This window comes from Canis lupus, chromosome 11 (genome assembly GCF_048164855.1).
Source record: "Canis lupus baileyi chromosome 11, mCanLup2.hap1, whole genome shotgun sequence".
Lineage (NCBI taxonomy): Eukaryota > Metazoa > Chordata > Mammalia > Carnivora > Canidae > Canis > Canis lupus.
The window spans coordinates 70,894,808-70,921,973 of NC_132848.1; the positions used below are offsets into that span (position 1 = coordinate 70,894,808).

General features: G+C 51.3%; 1 long non-coding RNA gene across 2 annotated transcripts; it reads right to left on the reverse strand.

The window, feature by feature from the left end:
- On the reverse strand, nt 1-27,018 carry LOC140600429 (uncharacterized). 2 transcript variants are annotated; one of them, XR_012003696.1, is made up of 4 exons: nt 25,669-27,018; nt 24,352-24,536; nt 1,223-1,601; nt 1-1,100 (listed from the first exon to the last, which is right to left on the reverse strand). It is a non-coding gene; the product is annotated as an uncharacterized lncRNA (long non-coding RNA). The 2 variants fall into 2 exon arrangements; XR_012003695.1 differs by having other exon boundaries at nt 1-1,601.
- Nucleotides 27,019-27,166: the final 148 nt, after the last annotated feature.

Consider the following 27,166-nt stretch of genomic DNA (forward strand, 5'->3'; position numbering starts at 1 on the left):
TCTGGAATTCTGCAGAAGACGTCGTACATCACTATTCTAGAAGCTGAAGAGCTCATCATTGATGAAGATGGCTGTGATTTTTTTTCTTCATTTTCTTTGATTCATGGAAAATAACAGACAAAACATGAGAAAAGAAAACTCAAACATTCCACTTCCTGTAGGATTCAATATTAGGAGAGTTCTTTTTTGCCAGATGAAAGACACTCATCGAGAAGAAATGGGAGTATAAAGAACCTTGAGGAGCACTTGGCTGGTTGAGGCAGAAGAACATGTGACCCTTGACCCCAGCGTTGTGAATTTGAGCCCCATGCTGGATGTAGAGATTGCTTAAATAATTTTTTTTAATTAAAAAAAAAAAAAAGCAAGAACCTTGAGACTATTGTAAGCATTGCAGAGAAGACTCTGATACTCCTATGGCCTCTGACTCCTTGATTGATCCACATTTCCTCCCACCTTCTACACCCACCTCGGCACTGTGGAAAATATCGTTCATGTTTCATTCATTACCCTGAATGGTTTGGCAAGAAACGCTTGAGCAAGGCAAGCTACCAATAATAAAGCCTGTAATATTATCTAAGGAAGTAAGGAAATTGACTTAAACATCCAAATTAGGGAGCTAAGGAGTTAGAACTCTGACTTCACAGGACTGGAGGCGAGTTGTGAAACACTGAACCTTCAGAGCCGATGGTCCCCTCGTGTCAGAGCTGACAACGCAATGCTTGCTCAACGCAAGCTGAAGTTAAGCATCTATGATCGCCAATGGGTATCTTGAATGTACTCAAATGGAATCCAGGGGGAAAAAAAATGCAGACTTTGATACCGTTCTTGCAACACTTGAAAGCATGCAAAATAATACCATGGATTGTTTTTATATGGTATGTATAATAAAAATATAAACAATTTGCGTAGTAATAATAAACATCAACTTCAAATAGCAGTTATCTCTAAAGAGAGGGAGGAGAAAAAACATCAGGAAGGGAGCCACAGAGAGCTTTGACTGGATTTGTTCGTATTTTCTTTTAAAAATCTGATGCAGAGACGGCTTAAGGGTAAAGTCTTAGAGAGCCGTCATGTGGTATTCTTGGAATGTTCCTGTTTCTCTGAAATATTTCATAACAAAAGAAAAGTTTAATAAAATAAATTCTACATCCCCCACTTCATATTTGTGTGAGCTTGAGTTTCCTTTTGTTCTAGTTGCAAACAAACCCAATATAATACCTACAAGGCGGGCTGTTGTGAGACGTTCAGGGGGGCCTCAGACCAATCAAGACACCTGCGTGGAGTCTGGAAGGAGGCGCCCTCAGGAGCGGCGGGGCCCGGGGACGTGTGGTGGGCCAGACTGGCCGATCGGGCACGTGGCGCGCAGCTGTCACGCTCTGCCCTAAAATAGGAGACCAGAGATGGCCCATTTTCCTTTGGACTGGAACAGATTGGAGGAATGAAGCTGGGTCCTGACGTTCCAGTTAAAACAGAAAGGCGGTTTGGATTTGTGAGGCTCTCTGCTGACTTTGGCTGGCCACGCTTACTGTTTCCACATCTGTCCTGGGGTCGGGGGCTCGTACGCCTCAGCACTCCGGGGACCCAGGTTCAGTGCTGCGGATCTGTAAAGGAGCGACAGGCGGCCACCTGAGCAGGCGAGAGGCTGGAAACAGCCCAGAGAACGGAGGCCAGTTGGGAAGGGCTCCAGCCCCCCTCGGCCCACACCCCCGCTGCGGTGCCCTCGGTCACTGAGCTCAGTGGAGCGGCCTCCCTCCGCCCCAACGCTTCTGAATGCTCTCCTCCCTTTTCTGTTCCCCCGGAGTCCTCATTTCTGGGAAAACCTCTCTCCACTCCTCTTCCCCTGCCCTTCGGAGACCTGGCTCTCCCCCGAGGCCACCTCCCTTGGAGCCCCGGCCCCACACGCCAAAGCCGCCCAGAGGCAGTACTGGCACCTTCCTAACTTCTCCCACCACCGCACACCCCTCCATCTCTCCTCAGGGAGGGCATCAACCAGCGGTTTTAGGCACGGTCCTCGTAAACTCTAATGCTTCCCAGGCCTCTGACCTTGGCTTTTTCCATAGCACATAGTCTCTTTCTATCCATTCCCATGATTTCAATTTTCCCTATGAGTTAGTGACTGCTAACTCTGCACCTAACACAGATGTCTCCCCAGCATTCCAGATCCATCCTTCCAGCCCCTTCTGGACATGACTACCTGGATATGGTACAGTCGCCTCAGTGGCACATCCTCTTTCTCTCCCATCCCCGAAGCCCGCTTACCTAGAGCACTAGTGGCTCAGGCACCTAATCCTGACCCCATCTCCTGACTGCCACCTCTAGTTAGTGACCAAGTTCTGTTGATTTTGCCTCTGGAATAATAAGCTCTTCCATTGCAGCCCCACTTCCCTTCTAACTTCAGGAGCCATCGTCCATTCCCTGATACATAGTGCAGCCATCCCCTAATTTGCTCTCTGGCTCCCTGGCTTTGGCCTTCCAAACAGGTGCTCCAGAGTTATGTCTCTAAAACATAGCACTGATCGTGTCACACTCCTACAATGGACAACGGAGTTCAATACATTTCTGAAAAACAGAAAACAATACATAGGAGCTGGCAAGGGATGAAACAGGATGGAGGTTGCCACAGCTTCTAGGACTAGTGGAGGGGCCACAGCTGAAGAGGGAGACCCCTGCCCTAAATATCCCCAGAGAAGCTCCCAATTCAGAAATGCCAGGTGTTAGAGAATGGGAGGAAGGCAAAGGGCTGAAAACAAGGAGATTAATGAAAAGTCTGTATACAGAAGAACTGTCCCCCAACTTACCTCCTGCCTCCATCTTTTGCAGAAGTCCTAGCAGACTAGTATTCTCTAATCACCCCCTCTCTACCCTGGACAAACAAAACAGAATTCTTCCTTTTTAAGAGTAGACAAACTAGGAAAAACTAGGGAGGCCAGCTTAGGGCATTTAGAGCATCCTTGGTAAGATCTGACTTCCTGCCCACTCTCCTTCCCTAAAGCAAAACCTATGAGTTGAAAAGCTCCTCACGGACATGCAGACTATTTCTATTGCCTCATCCGTGAATACAACTAAGATCTCACTAGACTTTTAAGAGAAGCCTACCTACACCGTGAAAGAGAAAGACAAAAAAAAATCAAGAATTGGGGAATTCAGAGACAAGGAGATCTCTAATTAGTATCTTCAGTGAGATTTTTAACATCACATATAATAGTAAGATACTACAAATAAAGGGAACAATACAAGAAGAAATTTAAACATCATCAGAATGATAGGAGTATAAAGCTAAGAAAGTCTCCTAGCAAAGAGAATAAAAGTAAAAGAAAATGTTAAATAAAAGAAAAAAAGGGAAAAGACCTAGAGGATTAATCCATCTGACCTGTAGAAGTCCCAGGGGAAATAAGAGAGAGTATAGAAAACAGAATAGGTGGAATTATTTTTAAAATAGTATCCTAATATCCCAGAGTTGAAGGAGACACCAACATCCCAGAGTTGGAGAATTTTTAGATTGAAGGGTCAACCAAATGCACTGCAAAAAAAAAAGGAAAAAGAGAGAAAGAGACAAAGTTACATGTTATAAAATTTCAAGATTCCCAAGGATAAAAAGAATAATCCTAAAAGCTTCTAGAAAGGAAAAACAAAATTGTCTACAGGGGAACAGGAATCAGACTGGTATCGGAAATTACATCAGAGATATGGGATTCTAGAAAACATTGGAACCAAGCCTTCAAATTTCTGAGAAAAATTATTTCAACACAGAAATATATACTGTGCCAAACTATCACTGGATCATAAAATTAAAACAAAGATATTTTGTGGCCTTCAAGGAAAGAAAACTTTACTACCTCTTAATTAACATACTGGAGAATGCGCTCCAGCAAAAAAAAAAAAAAAAAAGAGAGAGAGAGAGAGTAAAACAGGAAAGAAGACACAGGATTCGGGAAACAAGAGATTCAACCCACAAAGTTAAGGATTCAAGATAAAAGCTATTCAGTACAGCGAGAAAGGAATCAGTCCAGACTGGAGCAAGACAGCAGTGGCCCCTGAGAGACTGAAAACCAAGGAGAAAGGTGGATTCTATAGATAGGATACTATTCTTGGTTAGTTAGAAGAACTTAAGCTTGTAATTCAGGAAGGCAATGCACGAAGAAAGTCATCTGAAAAAAATTAAAAGTGAGCAAAAAGATACAATCAATGCTCTAGTTGAATATGCAATGAAAGTATGCACATACTTATAATAAACAGTTTTTATTGTTGATTTTTAACTTTTGGATCAACATATAGCCAAATGATAAAAATTGATAACGGTTATAGTTATGAATGTATTAGCCTTAAAAATACAGAGGGAAAATTACAGATGACAAGCTGAGAGATGTGAGAGAGAGATGTAAATGGAAAAGAAGGGAAACCAATGGGTGCCTAGTGGCAGTCGGTTGAGTGTCCGGCTCCTGCTTTAGGCTGAGGTCATGATCTCAGGGTCTTTTTTTTTTAATATTTTATTTATTTATTCACGAGAGACACAGAGAGATAAAGAGAGAGAGGCAGAGACACAGACAGAGGGAGAAGCAGGCTCCACGCAGGGAGGCCAACGTGGGACTTGATCCCGGGACTCTAGGATCACGCTCTGGGCTGAAGGCGGCGCTAAATGGCTGAGCCACCGGGGCTGCCCCCATCTCAGGGTCTTGATAACAAGACCAGCCTCAGGCTCTGTGTTTCATGGAGAGTCTGCTTGAGATTCTCTCCTCTCCCTCTCTCTCTGGCCCTCTCTCTGCTCATGTGCACGTGCTCTCTCTCTCTCTCTCTCTCTCTCAAATAATTCAATAGGGACGCCTGGGTGGCTCAGTTGGTAGAGCATCTGCCTTTGGCTCAGGTCATGATCTTGGGATCCTGGGATCAGGCCCTACATCAGGTTCCCTGCTCAGTGGGGAGCCTGCCTCTCCCTCTCCCTCTGCCTGCTTCTCCCCTTGGTTGTGTGTGCTGTCTCTCTCTCTCTCTGTAAAATTAATAAATAAAATATTTTAAAAATAAATAAATAGGGGGATCCTTGGGTGGCTCAGCGATTTAGCACCTGCCTTTGGCCCAGGGCACGATCCTGAGGTCCCGGGATCGAGTCTTGCGTCGGGCTCCCTGCATGGAGCCTGCTTCTCCCTCTGCCTGTGTCTCTGCCTCTCTCTCTCTCTCTCTATGTCTATCGTGAATAAATAAATAAAATCTTTAAAAATAAATAAATAAACCTTTAAAGAAAAGAGAAGAAAGGGATGCTGTCTACAATTGATAGAACAAGAAATAAAAAGGTGACCAAAGTCTTTAAAGTCATGAAGATAGTTAGTGAAGGAACTAAAAATAGTGCTATAACTATATCACTGAGTTCAATCTTGACCTATTATTGCAAGAAGCCATTAAATAATGCCTAAATTTAATAAATCAAGAAGTGATAGGTAGATATTAAGTAGAAGCTCTGATGAAATATGACAGATTGAACACGTTTAGCCTCTACTAGTCGGAAACTCCACTATAGATGCAGTAAAAAAAAAAAAAAGTTTGTTTTTTTTCTTTTAAAGATTTTATTTATTTGAGAGAGAGAGAGAGAGTGCAGGTGCACATGAATGCTCATAAGTGGGGGGAGTGCAGAGGGAGAGGGAGAAGCAGACTCCCTGCTGGGGCTCGATCCCAGGACCCTGAGACCATGACCTGAGCCAAAGGCAGATGCTTAACCGACTGAGCCCCCCAGGTGACCTGTAAAAAACAGTTTTAAGGCATAAACACACAAAGAAAAATAAATTGAAGTGTAAAATAAATTGATTGAAGTGATGGATGCACAATTCTGGGAATATACTAAATCCATGGACTTGTCACTTTAAATGTTGTGTGGAGCTGTTTGGAGTAATAATTATAGGTCAATAAGTTTGATTTTAATGCAAGAGAATGGATGATGAGAAAATAGGGACAAAAATCTCAGAAATTGGACAACAAATGGATGAGCAATAACCCACAGATCCCCTCAAAATAAAGAAACAAAACCACAATGGAGAAAGAGCCTCGGGATGATTTACACTACGGATGCATCGAGAGATCTGGAAATCTGCCACCCCGGGTCCCGGAGATGGAGTGAGGGGGGACAGGCGGCTGGCGAGCGGGGACTCGGGCCCAGGCCGCACTGCAAACACGGGCCCGCGGCACCTGCAGGCCTGAGACCAGGTGTGAGCGCGACGGGGCGGGCCGCGGCGGCCTGGCGGGCAGGTGGTGAAGGAAGGCGGAGGCCTCCTGTTTTGGACAGAAGCCAGCAGTAATGACAGAACCGGCCCCTCAAGAGCGAGCACTGTGAGCCAAGTAGCCGGGAAGCGCGGGGCAGCAGGGTCCCCCGAACTGAAGCGGTGGCCCCGAGAGGCCGGGGGGGCAGGGGCGGGGGGCTCTGCTGAAAGTACTTGTCGTCCTTCCTTTCTGCACAGCTTCACTGACCTGCATGCAGTTCCCGCGTGGGCGAGATCCTCCCCACAGTCCGTGGGTCGCGGGGTGTTTCCAGGGTTGTGCAACCGCCACCACACTCTAATTTTAGACCATGTGCATCGTCTCCCAAGGAGCCTTGTACCGCGTTTTAATAACAAGCCTTAGAGAACTATTTCACTCGTTAAACTATGGTAACATAAAATAATATAAAAGCTAAATTTAAAGAAGAAACAAAGCAACAATTAAGAGTGGTTTCCTGCAGAGGCAGGGCTTGGGGACGGTGGCCTCGGAGAGGGGCTTGTATCTGCCTTTTTCTTTGAAAAGTCTACACGTACTGTCTTATTTTTGCATTCTCTTCAAAAGTCACGGCAATGCCTCGAGCACAGTGGAAAGTAAGATATCCCACGTGAGGCAGGGGCCGTAAACGCCCTTCAGGAGGCTGGGAGGTGACAACTGTCCCTCTGGCATCACGGTGGACCTGCACGGGGAGCAGCAGCCAGTGGTGACTTGAGAGCTGCGGCTGGGAGCCTACCACCCGTAGGCTGGAGTACGGGGTTGTCACCACCACAGGGCCAGGGCCCGAGTGAGTCTGCCCTTGGTGACAAGGTGCGGCCTCCACCATCAGACACGCGGGCCAGGGCTTCAGTGCATCTGCCTCCCGGGAGGAAGGAGGAATGTGGCATCTGACCTCTCAGCCAGACTTCTCTCCCCAAACAGCAGTTTGCACTCCTCTTGATTTTAGGTCCTTTTTATGTTTTCTATTTTCCTACACTCTTAAAAAAAAGAAAGAAAGAAAAAGACCATGGAACGGTGCTGGCCACAGGCATTGTTCTCGCCCTGCCTCGAGCTCTGTTTCTCATCTGGCTGCCGAGAGAGGTGGCCATTACTCTGCCAGCAAACTGTCTCTGGGAAGAAAGGAATGGAAAATGTGAGGGTATTTTCTTCCAAAATCCCAAAGAATCCTCACCTCAGCATAACCAATGAGAATTAGCTACACGACGAACCACACTGGAAAAAAAGAAAAACAGAGTCATAATTTCTCAGTGCCTGGTGGCATTTAAATTTATAGCAAGATCTCTCTTCCTGGACCCCAAGATGTTGCCGGGTAAGGGGAGGGCTTCCCAAAGAGGACTGGAGGAGTGAATCTCTCGGGTGAGGACCCCTCCTGCAGGGCCTTGATGGAATGGAGAGATAAGACCAGCCACCCCGGGAATGATGAGGAATTCGACTTAGATTTCAAGCTGAAGGTGGTAAACTGCTCAGAACTTCCAAACTGTGACCAAGCCTGCCCAGTCCCGACCACCCCTCACTCTCCCTAAGTATAAACCCCACTGGCCCTATTCCCAGGCTGCCGGTGGCACAGCCTTTGGGAGCCCACTAAGCCTATCACACATGTGCCCCAGAAAAGTTGATTTTGTTTGATTTTTTTTTAAACCAGAACATCTGGGTGAGATCCCTGTTACAAGAGTGGGACATAGAACAGGTAAGTTTTTACTGGGAAAAAAAGAAAAACGGTTAGTAGTAGGAGACCTTACTAGGAGGGCGGCCCTGCTAAGGGGATGTACCAGCTTTGGGCAATACTCAGTGGGACAAAGAGCAAACAAAATGGAGCAGAAATGATACAATGCAGTTAAACATGTGATCGGGAAAATAAAAGTGAAACAATGCAATAATTTATAGCAAACTTTTCCTTTAACTTATTTCAATTACTGACACCCACTTTATCTCAAATATGGTTCTTGAAAATAAGAACATTTATATGCAATGCAAATATACAACTAAAGGATTAAACACCATGAAGAAGTGCAATTCATCCCTGGGATGCACGGATGGTTCAACATACACAAACCAATAAATGTGATACATCATATTAAAAGAATGAAGGATAAAAGGAAAAGGATGAGCTCAGTTCATGCAGAAAAAAAAATTTGTCAAAATATAACACACTTTCATGATAAAAACTCCCAACAAATTGGCTACAGAAGGAACATATCTCAATATAACAAAGGCCATAAACAACAAGTCCACGGCCTACATCATACTCAACAGTGAGAGGGTAAAAGGTTTTCCTCTAAGGCCAGGAGCAAGACAAGGGTGCCCACTCACACCACTCCTATTCAACATAGACTGGAAGTCCTAGCCAGAGAAATTAGGCAGGAATGAAAGATAAAAGTCATCCGTCCACATTAGGGGCGTCTGAGTGGCTTAGTCAGCTGAGCATCCGACTCTCGATTTCGGCTCAGGTCATGATCTCAGGGTCATCAGATTGAGCCCCGCATCAGGCTCCATGTCAGTGGGAAGTCAGCCTGAGAGTATCTCCCTCTCCCTCTGCGCCCCCCACCCTGCCACTCGTGCTCTCTCTCTAAAACAAAGATTTTATTATCTATTTTAGAGAGACAGAGAAAGGAGAGAGCATGAGTAGGAAGGGAAGGGCAGAGGGAGAGGGAGAATCTCAAGCAGGTTCCGTGCCCAGGGTAGAGATTTAAAAAAAAAAAAAGAAAGAAAGAAAGAAGAAGAAAATCCTAAAGAATCCACAAAAGAACTGTTAGAACAAATCAACAAACTCGGTAAAGTTGCAGGACACAAAATCAACATCCAGAAGTCAGTTGCACTTCCATACACTGATAATGAAATATCTGGAAAAAAAAAAAAGAAAGAAAGAAAACAATGTCAATCACAATAGCACTAACAAAAATAAAATGCTGAGGAGTAAATTTAACCAAGATGAAAGATCCATAGAATGAAAACTATGAGACTTTGATAAAAGAAATTGAAGAAAATACCAATACATAAAAAGATATCCTATGTTCATGGATCAGAGAAATTAATATTGTTAAGACGTCTATACTACCCAAAGTCACCTACAGATTCAATGCAATCTCTGTCAAAATTCCTATGGCAATTTTTCACAGAAAGAGGAAAAACAATCCCAAAATTCATATGAAACCACAAAAGACCCTTAATAGCAAAGGCAACCTTGAGAAAGAACAGTAAAGCTGAAGGCATCACACTGTCTGATTTCAAAAATACATTACAAAGGGATAGGAATCAAAACAGTATGATTCTGGCCTAAAAGTAGACAATGAGACAAACGGAACAGAATTACAACGCCGGAAATAAACCCAAACATATACAGTCAGCTAGGATTTGACAAGGGAGCAGAGTACTCAATGGGGAAAGAATAGTCTCTTCAATAAATGGTGCTGGAAAAAAAATGAATAATCACATGCAGAAAAATGAGATTGATTTCTTTTTATACCATACACACCAATATACAAAAATTAACTCAAAATGGATTAAAGACTTGAACATAATACCTGAAGCCATAAAACTCCTAGAAGAAAACATAAGGAAAAGCTCCCTAAGACACTGGTCTCAGCAAGAATTTTTTGGCTATGACATCAAAAGTACGAGCAACAAAAGCAAAATAAGTAAGTGGAACGACATCAAACCACAGCACTTCTGCACAGCAAAAGAAACAATCGACAAAATGAAAAAGCGACATGGAGAATCGAAGAAAAATATATTGCCAATTGCAAATCATAGATCTGATAAGGAGTTAATATCCAAAACATATAAGGAACTCCTACAACTCATAGCCAACTAACAATCCAACTCAAAAATGGACAGAGGAACTAAACAGACTTTTTTTTTTCAAAGAAGGCATCAAATTGACCGAGAGGTACTTGAAAAGATGCCCAGCGTCACTCATCATTAGAGAGACGCAAATCAAAACCACGATATCATCTCACACCTGTTAAAGTGGCTACTATCCAAAAGCCAAAGGCAACACATGTTGCCGAGGATGTGGAGTAAAGGGAACTCTGTGCGCTACTAGTGGGAACATTAATTAGCCACAAAGGGAAACAATATGGAAGTTCCTCAAAAAATTAAAAATACGATCCCCCTACGACCCAGCAGTCCTCCTCTGGGTACGTATGGAAAGGGAATGAAATCAGACCCTCAAGGAAATAGCTCCACTCTACGTTTATTGCAGCGTCACTCACAATCGCCAAAAAATGGAAACAACATAAGTGGCCATTTACAAAGGAATGGATAAAAAAGACGTGGAACCTATGTGCGCGGAATGTTCTTCGGTGAAGAATAAGAAGGAAATCCTGCCATTAGCAACACGTGAATGGAACTGGCGTCAATGCAGAGGGAGCACGTCTTCCTCTTCCCTCCCGTCCCGGTGTAACCACTGTCCTAACGCCGGCATTTCTCACCCCCGTGCTTACTATGGGATCTGTGAACATATAATATTGTTTTGCACTTTTAATGTATGTAAAATAGTGGCTTTTGGACTTTTCTACCATGCTTGGTGCAAGAAATGTGTTTTGCACTTTGATAAGCGTGCACCATTTGGACAAACATGCACACGTACACGCGGAGGTACCCGTACGCACCTCTCTAACAGGTACTGCAAAAATGTTCCTAAAAATTGGTGTTTGCGTTCACATTGCCACCAGCACTATTAAAGTTTCTACTGCTCCACATCCTAACCACCGCTTCGTGCTATCAGATTTTGCATTTTTGTCAATCTGATGATGTGGAAATACGTATTTTATTTTGCATTCACCTCATTACTTTTTTTTTTTTTTGCATTCACCTCATTACTAACGATGTAAGATTCTTTTCATGCCATCATCATCCACTCAACTTTCTTTTCTGTAAATTTCCAACTTTATTGCCTGTCTCCTTCTACTCATAGTCACGACGTTTTCTGTATTCTGCACTCACTCTTTATTGGCTATCTTTGTTGCCAATTTCTCTCATTTTTGTGCAACCAAATTTATCCGACCTAACCTTTAACTTTTTTCCCCTATTTTGTCTTGTTTATCAAGTTTCCAAACCTTGAAGTTGTAAGGATATTTTTCTGTATTTTCTTATTAAAATCTTAAAGTTTTTAATTCCACATTTATAGTTTAATCCAGCTAGAAGTGTGTGTATGTCTGTGTGGTGGGGTAGGAATCCCATTTTATCTGTTTCATAGTTTATGATCCAAAACCAATTTATTAAGTGAGTCCATTCTTTCCCTGGTGCTTTGGAATGCTGTCTGACATAAGCCAAATTCCTAATATACGTAAGTCTGTTTCCTACACGCTCTATTCTGTTTCATTGGTGGCTTTCTCTGTCTTTATACCAGTATCACACTGTTTGAATTATTATATAGCTTTGTATAAACATTTTTAATTTCGTAGAGCAAACCTCTTATGATTATCATGAGTTAAGATTTTTTGGATTTTTTTGGCCTTCCCTCTTTTGTTTGAATTTTTAAAGCTACTTTGTCAAGTTCCATGAAAAAGACTCTCTTGAGAATTTTCACTGGAATTGAATTAATTTTAATTTCATTTGGACAAAAAACTGACATCTGTTATGCCACCCGTGAATGTGGTTTTTTGGTCTCCAACTACTTATGTCTTATTTTATGTCTTTCAATGAATTGCTTTGATTTTTTTCCGTAACAGTCTTGCACTCTCTTATTTCTATTTATTTCTAAGAGATTTTTTGTTGTTGCCGCTGTTACTGCATATAGTATTTTTAATTAAATTTTCTAAATCTTGTTACTGATGGTTTTTGTACATCGATGTTGTTCTCAGTCACCTTTTGTCACTCTCATTATTTCTAATATTTCTGCCTATTGATTCTCATGGATCTTCCACGTTGGCCATCATGTCATGTTGAATAATATCAGGTTGGGTTTTTTTTTTCCTTCCCCAATGTCTGCTTTTTTTCTACAACCCAAAGAACCCCAGCCATGCTCAGGGCACTAACATCTCTAGCAATACTGTGCTGGGACAGGAGCAGGGGAAGAGGCAAAGCTGACACTGATTCCTTGTACTGACGGTGGCTGATTATCGGGCATGTCCGGCACCCAAGCTCTCTACTGTGTCTGTTAAGTTGAACAATCATACAATTTTTTTAAAAAAACAACACACTAGGGGTACCTGGGTGGCTCCGTGGTTGAGCGTCTGCCTTCGGCTCAGGTCATGACCCCAGGGTCCTGGAATCGAGTTCCGCATCGGGCTCCCTGCTCAGCCAGGGGTCTGCTTCTCCCTCTCCCTCTGCCCTTCACCCTTGCTCATGCTCTCTCTCTCTCAAATAAATAAAATCTTCAAAAACACACTAAGTAAATTAAAATAAAAATAAATAAATGTTTTTTCTCCATCTCCTGACTCCCCCCAGATCCCCCACTCACTCTCTCCTACTGCATGCTCCTGCGGGGCTGCTCTCAGGAGCCCTGCTGGTCCAGCATTTCCAGTTTTTTCCAGTATCACGTCTTTCTAATAGAAAGATTATTTTGGTGTCCTAGGCGCCCCAGCCTAGTGTCTGCGTTCCCACCCTCACGATGCCCCTCATGCTAGCTAGCAGCGTTTGCAAGGGTATATAAACCATGCTAAGCTTCAGCGGGTTGAAATATGCCAGGACAAGATGTGTACTTCCTATTTGCTCTTTCCAAGTTCTGGCTTTTGGGGTGTTTTGTTTGTTTTGGGGTATTTTTGTGCTTTTTGATGGGGGGAGGGGGGTTTCAGAGGATGTTGAGTTTTTATTGTTTTGTTGGTTGATTGGTAGCAACCTATTTTCCTCAGTTTAAGCTTACTTATTCTTTTTTTTTTTTTTTTTTTTTTTTGAGAGAGAGAGAGAGCGAGCGAGCGAGCATGAGCATTGGGAGGGGCAGGAGGAGAAAAGGAAAGGGACAAGGGACTCCTTGCTCAGCAGGGAGCCCAACACGGGACTTAATCCCAGGACCCCAAGACCATGACCTGAGCTGAAGGCAGATGCCTAACCGACTGAGCCTCCCAGGGGCCCTAGTCTGCTTATTCCTAGATCTGAACCTGAACTCAAATATGTATCATTATCAGCGTTACTCCCAATCTTTCTCATTGAGTGTTATTCTTCCCCAGTGGCTCGATTCTTTCCCTTTATCTCTGTCTACATATCCCTACATCAATGGTCTCTTTCAGATTGTATTTCTATGATCTCAACTTTGGAAGTTCCTGATCCTCCCGCTTGTCGTGTCTGCAAGTTCTTGTTCATAGCAGATCTTTCCAACAGGTGTTTTGTAATTTTTCACTGAAAGCTCATCTTCAGCTGAGCTTGATTTTTTTCCAGTGGAAATCTGCTATGACCGGAGTGGTTTTCTAACTGCTTCTGCAGGTGTCCCAGCGGTAACGTAACCTGGACTCCCTTTACGTGCATTTCTTCATTTAGGATGTCCACAACTCCTAGGCAGGATACAGTCGGTCTCCAGGACCTCTCAAAGCATAATGGTGGGATTTCATTGTTTTCTCAAAAGGCTTTTGTTTTTTCCACTCAGAACCCGGGCAGAGGCAAACTTTCTTGGCATCTTCCCGATTCAATGGCTGGATTTTTTTTCCTAGTCCTCCTCTCACGGAGAGTTCAGCCTTGCAACTGCCCCACCTTTTTGCTTTCTTGTTCAGGCCTCCACATGGCCCTGGCCCAAGGCCTTAACTCTCGTCTCCGCCTGGGCCCTACCCCAGCCTAATAAAAGCAGAGACAGGCACGCCCACACCCTGGCTCGCTGCGGCGCCACTCACCACTTCCGGCTATGTTTTTCCATTCCCTCTTCATTTCCAGCAACTGAACTAACTTGGTTTTTGTTTTATCCCATATTTCTACGTAGTAGGAAGGATTCCACATTACCCCACTCCTCCTGCGTCCCCTTGTCCTCACGGAGGCCCGGAAAGCACCCGGGCCTCAAAACCTCACAGACACCAGAAGCCGATGTCGCTGGGACGTAGGGTAGATGCTACCTGCAGAGACTATCTCCAGAATCTGGCCAGAATCTTTTTGGGAAGAGGGGGCTGGACTTGTCGGATTACTGACTGGACAGTTTCTGCTTAACAACCACCTTTCTGTTCTTGCGCTGGAAGGAAATTGGAATGCTGCTCCTCTGCCAACTTCAGGGGGTGAGATCATCCTCACAAAGTCCCCGCGGACACATCAAGTCAGGAATCTCTCACAAAAGAAACGCATGTGGCAGAGGAGACTCGGTGAGGGACTGTCGTCCTAAGAAGCAGACCCAATGGGTCTCTTTGTCTTTATTGTTGCTTTGGGAAGGAGGCTCCTCAAGTTTTGTTGTTTTGTTTTGTTTTGCTTTTTAAGAAAAATAGGAATAAACCAGGGAGCTTGGCTCTTTGCGGAGGGAACACACCTCCGCGGATCGGCAGGCCGGAGGGTCACGGCCAGGTGCTCCGACAGCGTTCCAAGCGACTGAAGTCGGGGGAAACTGAGCAAGTATCTCAGGAAAGGAGAGTCCGGAGCAAACACGCCCCGGGTTTTAAAGTGCTTCGCAGACACAAACCCCTTAGCGACGTTCCCAGTGAGGGCTCTTCCTCTACGCGGGCGTGAGCGCCTAAAGCCCCGTGGCACCGCACCGATGCGCCCAGGCTCACGACAATCAACCCGAGGCTACGCGTAGACGTCTCCTCGCTAGGTCTCCTGGCCTCTCGCGGCTCCTCTTCCACCCTCCGTGGAATCAGACCTGGCTCCAAGGGAAGGCACGCGCAACCCGTCAACCCACAGCCTAGTGGGGCTTCGGCCCAATGTGTCACCCACCCAGAGACGCCGTCTCGCGAAAATTATCATCTCGGTGAGACAAAAACTCAACTGAAATTATGTGGCGCAGCGTGAGAGGATTCAGACGGGCCCTCCTACTCCAAGTCCCCCCTCTTTCCCAGCCTCACCTCCGGCCCGAGAGGAGAGCAGGCGGGAGCCTCCGCTCTGAGCCACGAGGCCCGGCGAGCCTGCGATCCTGAGCTCTCTGCGCCCACGGGACGCGCACTCCGGGCAGTGACCGGTGACCGAGGGGTGACCGCTCACAGGCCCGTCCTGCCGCGCCGGGCAGCTCTGCCGGAGTCGAGGGGCAGCGGGCGTCGGGGGAGCCTCCCGATCTGCTCCTCAGGAGCTCCGCCTCATGGTGCAGGGTCCCTGGGGCGCCAGCGGCTAACCCCGGGCTGCCCCGGGGGGATTCAGCGCCCCAGAGAAGCAGCGCGAGGAGCTGGCCCGGACCCCGCTAGTCCCGCCAGCCCGAAGCCGGAGCACTAGGCTGTCGAGGGCGCTCCTCTCAGCGGGGCCTCGCCCGGGGCCTTGCTCACTCACCAGCACGACTTCCGCCGCGGGTGGAACCGTGGGCCGTGTTTGTGACGCGCGACCCACGGGTGGGCCAGGCTGACGCCAACGCAAGTGGAGGCCTCGCCCCGGAGGAACCAGCCCCCCGGCGAGGCCCCCGTGCGGGGAGGCCCGGAGGGTGACGGGGAGCCCCGGCCCAGCCGGGGGCGCGGCGGGCGCCAGGAGCCTACAGGTGCGAGGAGCCGGCAGGTGCCCAGGCTGGGGCCTCGCCCGGGTCAGGGCGGCCGCGGAGACGGCAGGGCCGGCGCTCAGCCCACCGACGCCGCGTTGGGCCTGGAGAGGGGCGGGCGCACGCGGGGGCACCGCGGCCCGACGGCGGCAGGTCCAGGCCTGGGACGGCCGAGAAGGCCCGAACCGCTCCCCTTTCATGCTCCTCCGGGGGGTCCGGGGTCCCTCGACAGCTCTCACTCACGTCCTCCGCGACCCCCGCACCTTCAGGCCCCGGCCTGCGTCCTCCAGCACAAGACCAAAGCGCCCAGAGCAGGGGGGCCAAGGCCCCTCGCCCCCGCCAAGGCCCGGCTCCATCGCCCTCCAGCCCTTCTCGTGAGGAGACGCGCCTCCTCCGTGCACAACCCTCCACGTGGCTACGGAGCCCGAGGCCGCGGGCCCGGGTACTCCCCACCCGCCGACCGTCCCGCCGGCCCTGTGACCGCACCGTCCTGTGCCCCGAGCGCGCTCCGGGGTCTCGCCCGCGCCCTTCCTCCTCCACGGGTCCCCCCGGCGCCTGCCGGGCTTCCCTCGGCCTCTTCTTCTTTTATTTTTTTCTTAAAGATTTTATCTATTTATTCCTGAGAGACCCAAAGAGACGCAGAGACCCAGGCAGAGGGAGGAGCAGGCTCCCTGCGGGGACCCCACGTGGGACTCGATCCCGGGCCCGGGGTCACGGCCTGGGCCGCAGGCGGGCACTAAACCGCTGGGCCGCCCGGGCGCGCCCTCTGGGCCTCCCCAACGCCAAACCTCCCGGAGGACCGGCCGCCCTCCCAGGGCGCCCTCCCGCCCAGCTCTGTGCCCGTCACACCGGGAGCCGGCTCTGGAGACGCGGGGCAGCTCCAGGGCAAACCGCCCTGCCCTGGTCCCGGCCTCCCCCGTGCCCCCTGCGCCGCGGGCCGCGCCCTCTGTACTCCTTACGGCCAGACGGGGTGGCTCCGTGCAGCCTGCAGCCCGCGGCGCCGGTGACAGCGGCAGGTGCCAGAGCCGTGGCCGTCGGGGGCCTTGGCGGAGGGCGAGAGCCGGAAGCTCGCGTGCGGCCCTCCTCCTTCCAGCCCCCTCCTGCCTTCAGCGCGTTGCTGCAGCGTGGCCGGCGTCCACCCGGGGCTCAGGGCTCCGCAGAAGGCTGGCGAGGAGCGTCGGGAGGGACAGAAGGACCCAGAAGTCCCTCCGCTCCCAACTCTGGTCTCTTGGTTTCCATCCCTCAGCCTCGTTGTTCTAAAATTCTAACCAGGGATCCCTGGGTGGCGCAGCGGTTTAGCGCCTGCCTTTGGCCCAGGGCGCGATCCTGGAGACCCGGGATCGAATCCCACGTCAGGCTCCCGGTGCATGGAGCCTGCTTCTCCCTCTGCCTGGGTCTCCGCCTCTCTCCATTTGTCTCTCATGAATAAATAAATTTAAAAAAAAAGAGAGAGAAATGAATTCTTCCCTGTCCTGTCAGTCCCTGTTGCCTGTATCCAGGGAGGACTCTGAAAGGGACCCAGATTACCTGCTTGCAAAAAAGAGAGAGAGAGAGAGAGAAATGATCTGGGGTTTCCAAAATGAGAAGCCCATTTGTCTGAAGAAGTCCCAGCTGACGCGTGTCCCAGAGACAGTGTAGAGTACATGACGCCCCCTTGCTCTTATCAGGGTCTTTCTCTGAGCTTCAGTTTCCTCATCTGTAAAATAAGGAGATAACAGTAACTCCTTTATAACGTTTCCATAAGGACTAAAAATGGCAAAATATGCGAAATATACCCTCCAGATGGAAGGTGATCACATACTCATGGAACAAAGAAAGTTATCTGACGTCCCAGAGTCTCAGTTTACTCAAATGTAAAAGCCACCAAATGCAGGCTCCCCAGCTCCAGGCTCCCAGACCCCCCTGGGCCCCCCGCCCGCTCCCCGCCTGCCCCACGTGCCCCGCGTGGCCTCCTGCTCTCCAGATTCGCTCACGGGGTCCACCCCTGCCTGCCCCCGGCCCCCCTTCCACCCCCGACACAGTGATCATCCCTAAACTCAGGCCTCGTGCCTCAGTCGCGCTGGGGGCCAACCGCACTGTGCACCCACCACTGTGCACCCCAGACCCCATTACACTCTCTCTGTCAAAAACGCTCTGCTCCAGGCAGCTAACTCCTACTTGTCCAGCCTTAGCTTCCGCACGGCCTCGTCTGCGGCCCTGCTGCCCGCCCCCCACCCCGGGGCAAACCCTTGAGGTCCCAGGGCACCCACGGAGCTCTCAGGTCAGCCCGACCCCTGGGCCATGCGCCTCCCGTGACCTCCGTCCTGCAGCGGGGGGCACGGTGCGCACCTGCTACGTGCTGCTCAGAGGTGCTGGTCCCAGGACAGCGGGAGGGGCACACGGGCCAGCGCAGCCCAGGACCGTCCCCGCCACAGGGGACCCCGGGGACACCCCAAGGACTGGCCCCCCCCTGCTCCCGGCGGCATCCGGGGCACCAGGACCCCTTAGGCCTGGGCCGCTGAGCGGGACCCGCAGAGGCGGGCGGGGAGTGGGCAGGAGGCCGCTGGGGGCCCCCTCCCGGCTGCACCGCCCTGCGCCCCCCGTCCCTCTGCCCTCCCAAGCAGAGCAATGCCACCCTTTCCAACAGGCAGGAAGGCTGGGGACACGGGGCTCACCCGCCCACAAATAAAGATCCAGATTTCCTCTCTCAGCCAGAGACATTTGTCCAGACCGGGCCTCCCCACGCAGGCCATGCGGCCCGGGCAGCGAGGCTGGCGTCACGGGGACCCCGAGGACAAGGCCCGTGACAGGGCCAAGGGGGATGCGAGAGGAGGCGACTCGTGCCTGCAGCGCTGCTGCCGGGGGCCGCCGGGTAACAGGTGCCGCAGCACATCAGCTGCCCGCGGGCCCCGAAAGCCTAGAGGATGGGGCAGCTGTGGGGGGCAACACACCTGAGCAGGCTCCCCCTCCAACAGCCGGCAGCTCCGCGGGGAGCTGGGCACCGGGGGGCCCGAAGGAATCCACGGGGGCCTTGCCCGGGGAGGCTGGCATCTCGCGGGCGGCAGGGGGAGGCCACCCACGGAAAACAAGAGCCTCACGGGCAGGATGCAGGTGGAGCCAACCGCGCTGGAACCTCAGAGAAGAGATGCAGGAGGAGCGCGGGTGGGAGGGTGGACGGCAAGGCGGGGAGGGCCTCTGGGACGGGACAGCTCGCTCGAGGGCTCCGGACGCGACCTCCCGCGGTGTGTCCGCCACAAAGCTTTTGGCTCATTACGCGGGGCGCAGCCTGTTGGGTCGGAGGACGCCCTCTGACATCAGCGCAGCGGGCTCCATGCGGCCTGGGCCCTGGACCCTCCTCCCGCTGGGCCGCGGACGGACCAGAGGGCAGAGCCAGAGCCCGGGCCCAGCCAGGCCGCGGCACCAACGAGCGGAACCCCGCCCCCCACCAAGTGCACCTGCAAGGGCGTCCTGCCCAGCTGGGCCTACAGACGACACCGGGACCTCAACGGGGCCTGCAGGGCCCGGAACCTGAGGACCAGGCCAAGCTATTCTTGATCCACAGAAACCATGAGATAATATTGTTGTTTCGAGCCACTGAACTTTGGGGTCACTCGTCACGTAGCAGCAGCTAACAGACCTGCTGTGCAAGCCGCCCTTCAGCGCTCGCCCGTGAACCCCTAGAAGTGCCTGAGCCGATGCCCATGTATCAGGTGTACGACCACACATGCTCCCCGGGGCGAGATCTTTTCCCCTAAAATCACTGTTCACTAGCATGTTTCCCAGTAAACTTAGGACGCAGTTTTCAGATGGTTCGGCTTGAGGATCGACCTGTGGGTGTAGAAGCGGGATGCTGGGGTGGCAGGAAGCTCTACCCTAGGCCTCGTCTTTCACAGGCAGGCGGACACGGCAAGTCCCTCTGGAGAAGAGCTTTCCTCTCGGAGGAGGCAGTGGACCCCTGTTTGCAGAGAGCAGGGACCTGCAGACTCAGGCTGGAGTATTTTCAACTCGTCCGACAGCAGGTGTGGGCCTGGGAGCCGAGCAGGACGGGCGCTGGCTGGCCCATCACGCCCCAGGTAAGGCCCGCGGGCCCGAGAGAAGGGTGCTGCGCCGGGACTCCGGGCGGCTTGGCCAGGCGCCCCCCGCCCCGCCCCCGCCACCCGCCCTTCTCGGGAAAGGGAGCGCTGGGTGCCAAAGCAGAGCCCAGCTGCTCGTCCCAAACCCGCCAGCGTGGACAGGACAGGCTTCTCTGAAGGTCTTCTCTGGTGTCTGAAAAGACACCAAGGGCTCTGGAGAGGATCCCACCTCTTCCCGGAGAGGAAAAGAGGAAGAAGCTGTTTGTTGGCCTGTTTGTATGTTTGCCTGTTGGAGGGGAGCCATCCGGGCTGGTCCCCGGGGCCGAGGCTGAGGCTGGTGCCGGGCCAGACCCGGCCAGGCCCTCCCATCCCCTCGCGGCCCGGAGCTCGGAGCCCAGGCCCCCCCGGGCCGACAGGCAAAGCTTCGCAGGCCAGCGACGGAGCCCGTGAGGGGGTCCTCGGGGGCTCAGCCTTCGAGCGCAGCGTGGGACCTCGTGAGTCCAGTTCTGAGCAGATTTCGGGGGTGAGACCCCCACATTGAAAGGCCTAGCACCTGGATAAATGGGTCTTGAAGTCATGGGAGTTCGAAACTGGGGATAAGGACTTTGTTTCATCGCGGCGGTACCTACGCAGAGACGCGGAGTTTCCCATTTTAACCGTTTCTATGAGGACGATTCGGGAGCAGCGAGCACAGTTGCACGGGCGCGCAAACACCCGGCGTCCGTCTGCGGAGCTCTTCATCTTGCAAGACCCAACTCTGCGCCTACTGAGTGGTGCCTCCCCACTGCCCCCCAGCCCTTGGCAACTGCCCAGCCCGACTCTACCTCCCGTCCGTCCGCGTTCACCCGTCCTAGGATCCTCAGAGAAGCGGGCTCGGGCGGTGTTTGTGCTTTTGTGTCTTTCTTTCACTTGGCATCACGTCTTCAAGGGTCATTCCTGCTGTAGGGTGATCAGAACTTCGTGCCTTTTCAAGACTTATTGCTATTCTCTTATGTATAGCACTGACCCTTGAACAACACTGGGGGTTGGGGGGTTCACCGTCAGCACGATACGAAAAAATCTGCATATAGGGGTGCCTGGGTGGCTCAGTCGATGGCTCAGGTCTTGATTTCAGGGTCATGAGCTCAAGCCCTGTATTGGGCTCCATCTGGGTGCAGAGCCTACTTTAAAAAATAATTTAAAAAAAAATTTTAAGCCACTTTTACAATATAATTTTTACTCCCCCTAAACCTAACTGCCAGTACAGCCTACCGGTGGCCGGCTTACTGATAACCTAAACGATGAATCAACAGATTTTGTATACGCATCATATACTGTATTCTGACGATAAAGTAAGCTAGAGAGAAAACAGTAAGAAAATCATAAGAGAAACTACATTTACGGTACCGTACCGTAGTTATTTTTTAAACTGCATGTAGGGACGCCTGGGTGGCTCAGCGGTTGAGCCCCTGGCTTGGGCCCAGGGTGTGATCCCGGGGTCCCGGGATCGAGTCCTGCATCGGGCTCCCTGCATGGAGCCTGCTTCTCTCTCTGCCTGTGTCTCTGCCTCTCTCTGTGTGTCTCTCATGAATAAACAAATAAAATCTTAAAAAAAATAAAAAATAAAACTGCACATAAGTGGACCCACTGAGTTCAAACCCATGCTGTTCAAGGGTCAGCTGTACACAACAGTTCGATTACCCACCCTTCTGTCAATGGGCCTCTGGATTGCTCCCACCTCTGGCAACCGTGACTGATGCCACCGTAGCATGGCCATGCAAATATCTATTGGAGTCCCGGTCTTCAGTTCCTTCGGGCGTGTACCTAGTCGAGCTAATCGCTGGATCATATGGTCATAATTCATCTAACTTTTTAGGGAACGACCATACCATTCTCTACCACAGCTGCACCGGTTTGCACTCCCATCAGCGATGCACAAGGCTCCGGCCCCCCACGCCCCCCGCAGCACCTGGGTTCTGTTGTTTTTCATTGTAGCCGTCCTAACGGGTGCGAGGTGGCGTCTTTTGTGGTTTAGCTTTCATTTCTCTGACGATGAATGATGTTTAGGATTATTCCATGTGCTTGTTGGCCATTTGTTGAGAAAATACGAATTTCAGAATCGTCAGCAGAGAGGTGCTAACGTCATGAGGGGCACCCACGGCTACTTTCCCATCTAGTATTCATCTCCCCTCTCTCTTTCTTACTAATACTGCCAGATTTGGTTTTTGTTTTTGTTTTTTTCAGGTCTGCATTGTCCCCAGCTCGATTACTCACGTCCCATGACGCTGTCGTAACTAGAGGAGGCCTTGGACCTGGTTCTGAAACAGGATTTCTGGGGGAGAATCATAAAAAGATAGCTTTGATGAAACGTGGCCCGTTCAGTCAGCATCTTCCCTCGGCCACTCTCCCTTCCTCTTCCTCCTACCTGGAACGCAGAGGTGATGCCTGAACATGGGGCAGCCCTACTGCACCCGAGAGAAAAGAGCCACGCATGAAGGCTAGCAAAGCACGTGTGTAAGTCAGCCCTGGACTGATGTCCTGCCCTCACACCCACGGCTCCCTGAGAAAGCTGAATGCCCCCCCCTTCATATCAGCCACCATTTGTCAGGTTTCTATCACATGCAGCCAAACACAACCTTAACCGACCTATCACGGGAGCAGATCTGTGCAGGTGAGCGCACAGAGGAAAGAAGACAAGAGGGTGGTGCCCTGGGAATTGCTGGGAGACGAGAGAAGGCAGCAGAGGAGTCACCCAGGGCAGGGACTAACTAGGAGTCATGAGACGGATGTTTTAAACATGAGGTCACGAAGAAATAATCCCACAGTTATATGGTCCATTAGTCTCTGACAAAAGAGAGGCAAGGATACGCACTGGGAAGAAGTCTCTTCAACAAGTGATGGTGGGAAAACTGGACAGCTACATGCAAGAGAGCAACGCTGGACCCCTTCTTTATATCACACGCAAGATAAACTCAAAATGGATCGAGGATATACGCGTGAGACTGAAACTACAAACATCTTAGGAGAGCGCACAGGGAGTAATGTCTCTGACATCGGCTGCAGCAACATTTTTTTAGCTGTGCCTCCTGCAGCAAGGGAAACAAAAGCAAAAATAAACTACTGGGATTCCATCAAGATGAAAAGCTTCCACACAGCAAAGGAAACCATCTACAGAGCTAAAAGACAACCTACCGAATGGGAGAAGAGATTTGCAAATGACGTATCAAACAAGGGGTGAACATCCAAAATACGTAAAGACTTTATACGACTCGACACCAAGAAAACCACAAATAATCCAATTGAAAATGGGCAGAAGGCATGAAGAGGGATTTTTCCAAAGAAGACCTACAGACGGCCAATAAACCCATGAAACGATGCTCAACATCACTCATCGTCAGGGAAATGCAAATCAAAACCACAATGGGGAACACCTGGCTGGCTCAGTCAGTAGAGCGTGCAACTCTTGACCTCAAGGTTAGAAGTCTGAGCCCTACGCTGAGTGTAGAGATTACTTAAAAATAAAATCTTAAACACACACAGGGCGCCTGGGTGGCTCAGTTGGTTCAGCGTCTGACTCTTGATTTCAGCTGAGGCCATGATCTCAGGGTCGTGACAATGCTTGACATTCTCTCTCTCCCTCTCCCTGCTCATGCACACACACACATGCTCTCTCTCTCTCAAATAAATAAATCTTTTTAAAGTATATTTTGAAAACCACACACACACGCACACCACACACACGTACACACACACGATGAGATGTCACCTCACACCTGTCAGAATGGCTGAAATAAAAAAATCCAGAAAACAGTAAAGTGTTGATGAAGACGCGGAGAAAAAGGAACCCTTATACAGTGTGGGTGGGAATGGGAACCGGCGAAGCCACTGTGGAAAATGGTACAGAGGTTCCTCAAAAAGTTAAAAATGGGGATCCCTGGGTGGCACAGCGGTTTGGCGCCTGCCTTTGGCCCAGGGCGAGATCCTGGAGACCCGGGATCGAATCCCACGTCGGGCTCCCGGTGCATGGAGCCTGCTTCTCTCTCTGCCTGTGTCTCTGCCTCTCTCTCTCTCTCTCTCTCTCTCTGTGTGTGTGACTATCATAAATAAATAAAAATTTAAAAAAAAAAGTTAAAAATGCAGTTACCACGTGACCCTGTAATCGCACTACCGGGTATTTACCTAAAGAATATGAAAACACTAATTTTAAAGGACCTATGTGCCCCTGTGTTTATCGTGGCATGGTCTCCGGCAGCCGACTATGGAGGCAGCCCAAGTGCCCATGGATAGGCGAATGGATAAAGAGGCGGGGTGTGCCCGGGTATATATGTGCACGCGCACAGGAGGGAATATTACATGTGTGCATACACACAATTGATGATTATTCAGCCATAGAAAAGAATGAAATGTTGCCATTTGCAATGACATGGATGGATCTAGAAGGTATGACGCTAAGTGAAACGAGCCAGTCGGAGAAAGACAAATGCCATATGATTTCACTCGTATGTGGAATTTAGGAAACAAGGGGAAAATCAGGAGACAAACCAAGAAAGGGACTCTTACCTCTAAAGAACAAAGAGATGGTTACGGAGGGGAGCTGGGCGGGGGGAATGAGGAAGCGGGGGATGGGGTTTGAGAGCGCAGGTGCCAGCACCGAGTGGTGGATACAAGGGTTCAATCACTACGTCCGGTCCGTCGTTCGCAGGAGACGAATATAACTCTGTGCTTCCCCATCCTGGAACTACGATCTTAAAAAATAAAAGAACAGCCAAGAAGTGATGACAGCAGATGAATGAAAGGAAGAAGGAATATATATTAAAAAAAAAAAAAAAGGAAGAAAGAATATCAGTTAGTCCGAAGCTGAAGGACCATCTAGCGGGGAAGCACTGGTGAGCGCGACGGCCACACACCGGGGGCCTCCGAGGCCGTCGAGGCAGGGACCCACGAGGAAGAGGGCAGTAGGACAGGAGCCCAAGCAGGGAGGAAGCAGGTGGAACCAGAGGCCAGCGGAGGTGGCCGGGCGGGAAGTGGGTGGACCGGGCTACCGACTTCCGTCCTTCAGGCCCCACGGGATCCCGGGCCTGTCCCCGGGCACTGCGGCCTGCTGACCCGCTGGCGCCAGCGCTGCACCGGCCCAAGTGACCCAGCTCAGGGTCGTCCCCCTGCAGACCCGCACCCGGGGCGACAGCGGCGACTCCGGGCCGAGGGCACAGCGCGGTGGGCCCTGCGGCCTGGGCTCCGGGACAGTGGCCCCAGCCACCCGCCCACCCCCAAGGCCACGGGCCATGTACCGAGGGCCGCAGACCCCCCGCGGGAGCAAGCGAGGCCGCAGGGAACCAGTGAAAGTCTCCGTCGCGAATCGCAATGAATTCGGTTTAAACATGGCCTTTTATTGTGAGGTGACCCCCTTCCTAAGGCCCTTTATGTTCACCTGAACCCCACTTGCGGCACCAAAGGCTGAGCGAGGCCCAGGCGGGAGCGGGAGACCGACGGCCGGAGCAGGAGCAAACCCTCCGGGATGCGGAAGCCGCCCGGGCCCGATTACGGACCTTCGTGTACGACTACGGAGGGTCAGCAAGATTCCCCACATTGTAAGCGAAGGAGCTGTACGGGATGCCAGCAGCACCGTGATTAAAAAAATAATTAAAACGAACAAATGGTCCTTCTTTTACAAAAATACTAAGGAAAGGAAAAACTGGCTGTCATTTTTCAAGATGTACTTCGGAAAAATAAAAAGGCGGCGAGCTTCTGTGGACCCCGACATTGTTTACAAAATTTTGAGGGCTGAGAAATTGTCGGGTCTGAGCGCCCCGGTGAGTTGCCCACGGCCGTCCAATAAACCACTCACACATTTAGCAGGTCACGGTCATACACACTCACGTTTGATGGCTCCGCGGAGCTGGGACCTGGGTGGCCTCGTTGCCTCCTGACTGCAGTGTGAGCCGGGGCTGGGGTCTCATCCGAGGGCTTGAAGGAGGGAGGCTCTGCCTCGGGCCCGACTCACCCCGTTCGTCTCGGGCCCTCGGACTGAGGGGATCTGTTCCTTGCTTCCTGAGCCTCTCCGTGGGGTGCTCATAATGTGAGTGTGACTCCGGACCCCAGGCTCCTAGGATCTCCTGACCCCAAGGTCCTAGGATCTCCTGACCCCAGGCTCCTAGGATCACATGACTCCAGGCTCCTAGGATCTCCTGATTCCAAGGTCCTAGGATCTCCTGACTCCAGGCTCCTGGGATCTGGTGACCCTGGGCTCCTAGGATCGAGCCCCATGTTGGGCTCTCTGCCTAGTGGGGAGCCTGCCACTCCCCCAGCTCATGCTCTCTCTCTCTGTCAAATAAATAGAATTTTTTAATCTTAAAAAAAAATAAAATACTGGGCACAAGATGGGCTTTAGGCCCCAACCAGTAGGAAAGAGAGGGCACGGGCTTTGCACGGGCGTAGGAGCACTGAGTGCTGTAGATGAGCACTGGTGGTCGAGCACCTGCAGAGCCCCCTCCTCTATGGCTCCTCTTCCCCAGAGGCCGGGACCCCAGGCCCCGCTCCCCCCACCGACAGCGCAGACCCTGCCCCGATCCAGGATCCAGTCTGGAGGCCAGAGTGAGCACAGGAGAGGATCAGCTTTCAGCCCAGGGACCAGTGCCCCACAGACCAGACCCCCTGTCTAGGCAGCCGGACCCTGCGGTGGGACAGCTGCATCTGCAGGCAGATATTTCTGTCCACCGCACTCTGGGGGCACCCCGAGTGGGGGGGAGTCAGTCCACGGTGTCCCGGGGGGCACCCCGAGCTGGGGGGGCATCCCAAGCTGGGGGGAGCCAGTCCAGGGCGTCCTGGGGGCATCCTGAGCTGAGGGGGCCAGTCCGCGGTGCCCTGGGAGCACCCAGAGCTGGGGGGAGCTGGTCCAGGGCGCCCTGGGAGCACCCCGAGCTGGAGGGGTCAGTCCACAGTGCCCTGGGGGCATCCCGAGCTGGGGGGAGCCGGTCCAGGACTCCCTGGGAGCACCCTGAGCTGGGGGGAGCCGGTCTAGGGAGCCCTAGGAGCACCCCAAGCTGGGGGGAGCCGGTCCAGGGTGCCCTAGGAGCATCCCGAGCTGGTGGGAGTCGGTCAGGGCACCCTGGAGGCACCCCGAGCTGGGGGGAGCCGGTCCAGGGTGCCCTGGGAGCACCCCGAGCTGGGGGGAGCCAGTCCAGGGTGCCCTGGAAGCACCCCGAGCTGGGGGAAGCCGGTCCAGAGGGCCCTAGGAGCACCCCGAGCTGGGGGGAGCTGGTCCACAACGCCCTGGGAGCACCCTGAGCTGGGGGGAGCCAGTCCACGACGCCCTGGGAGCACCCCGAGCTGGGGGGGTCACTCTGCGGTGCCCTGGGAGCACCCTGAGCTGGGGGGA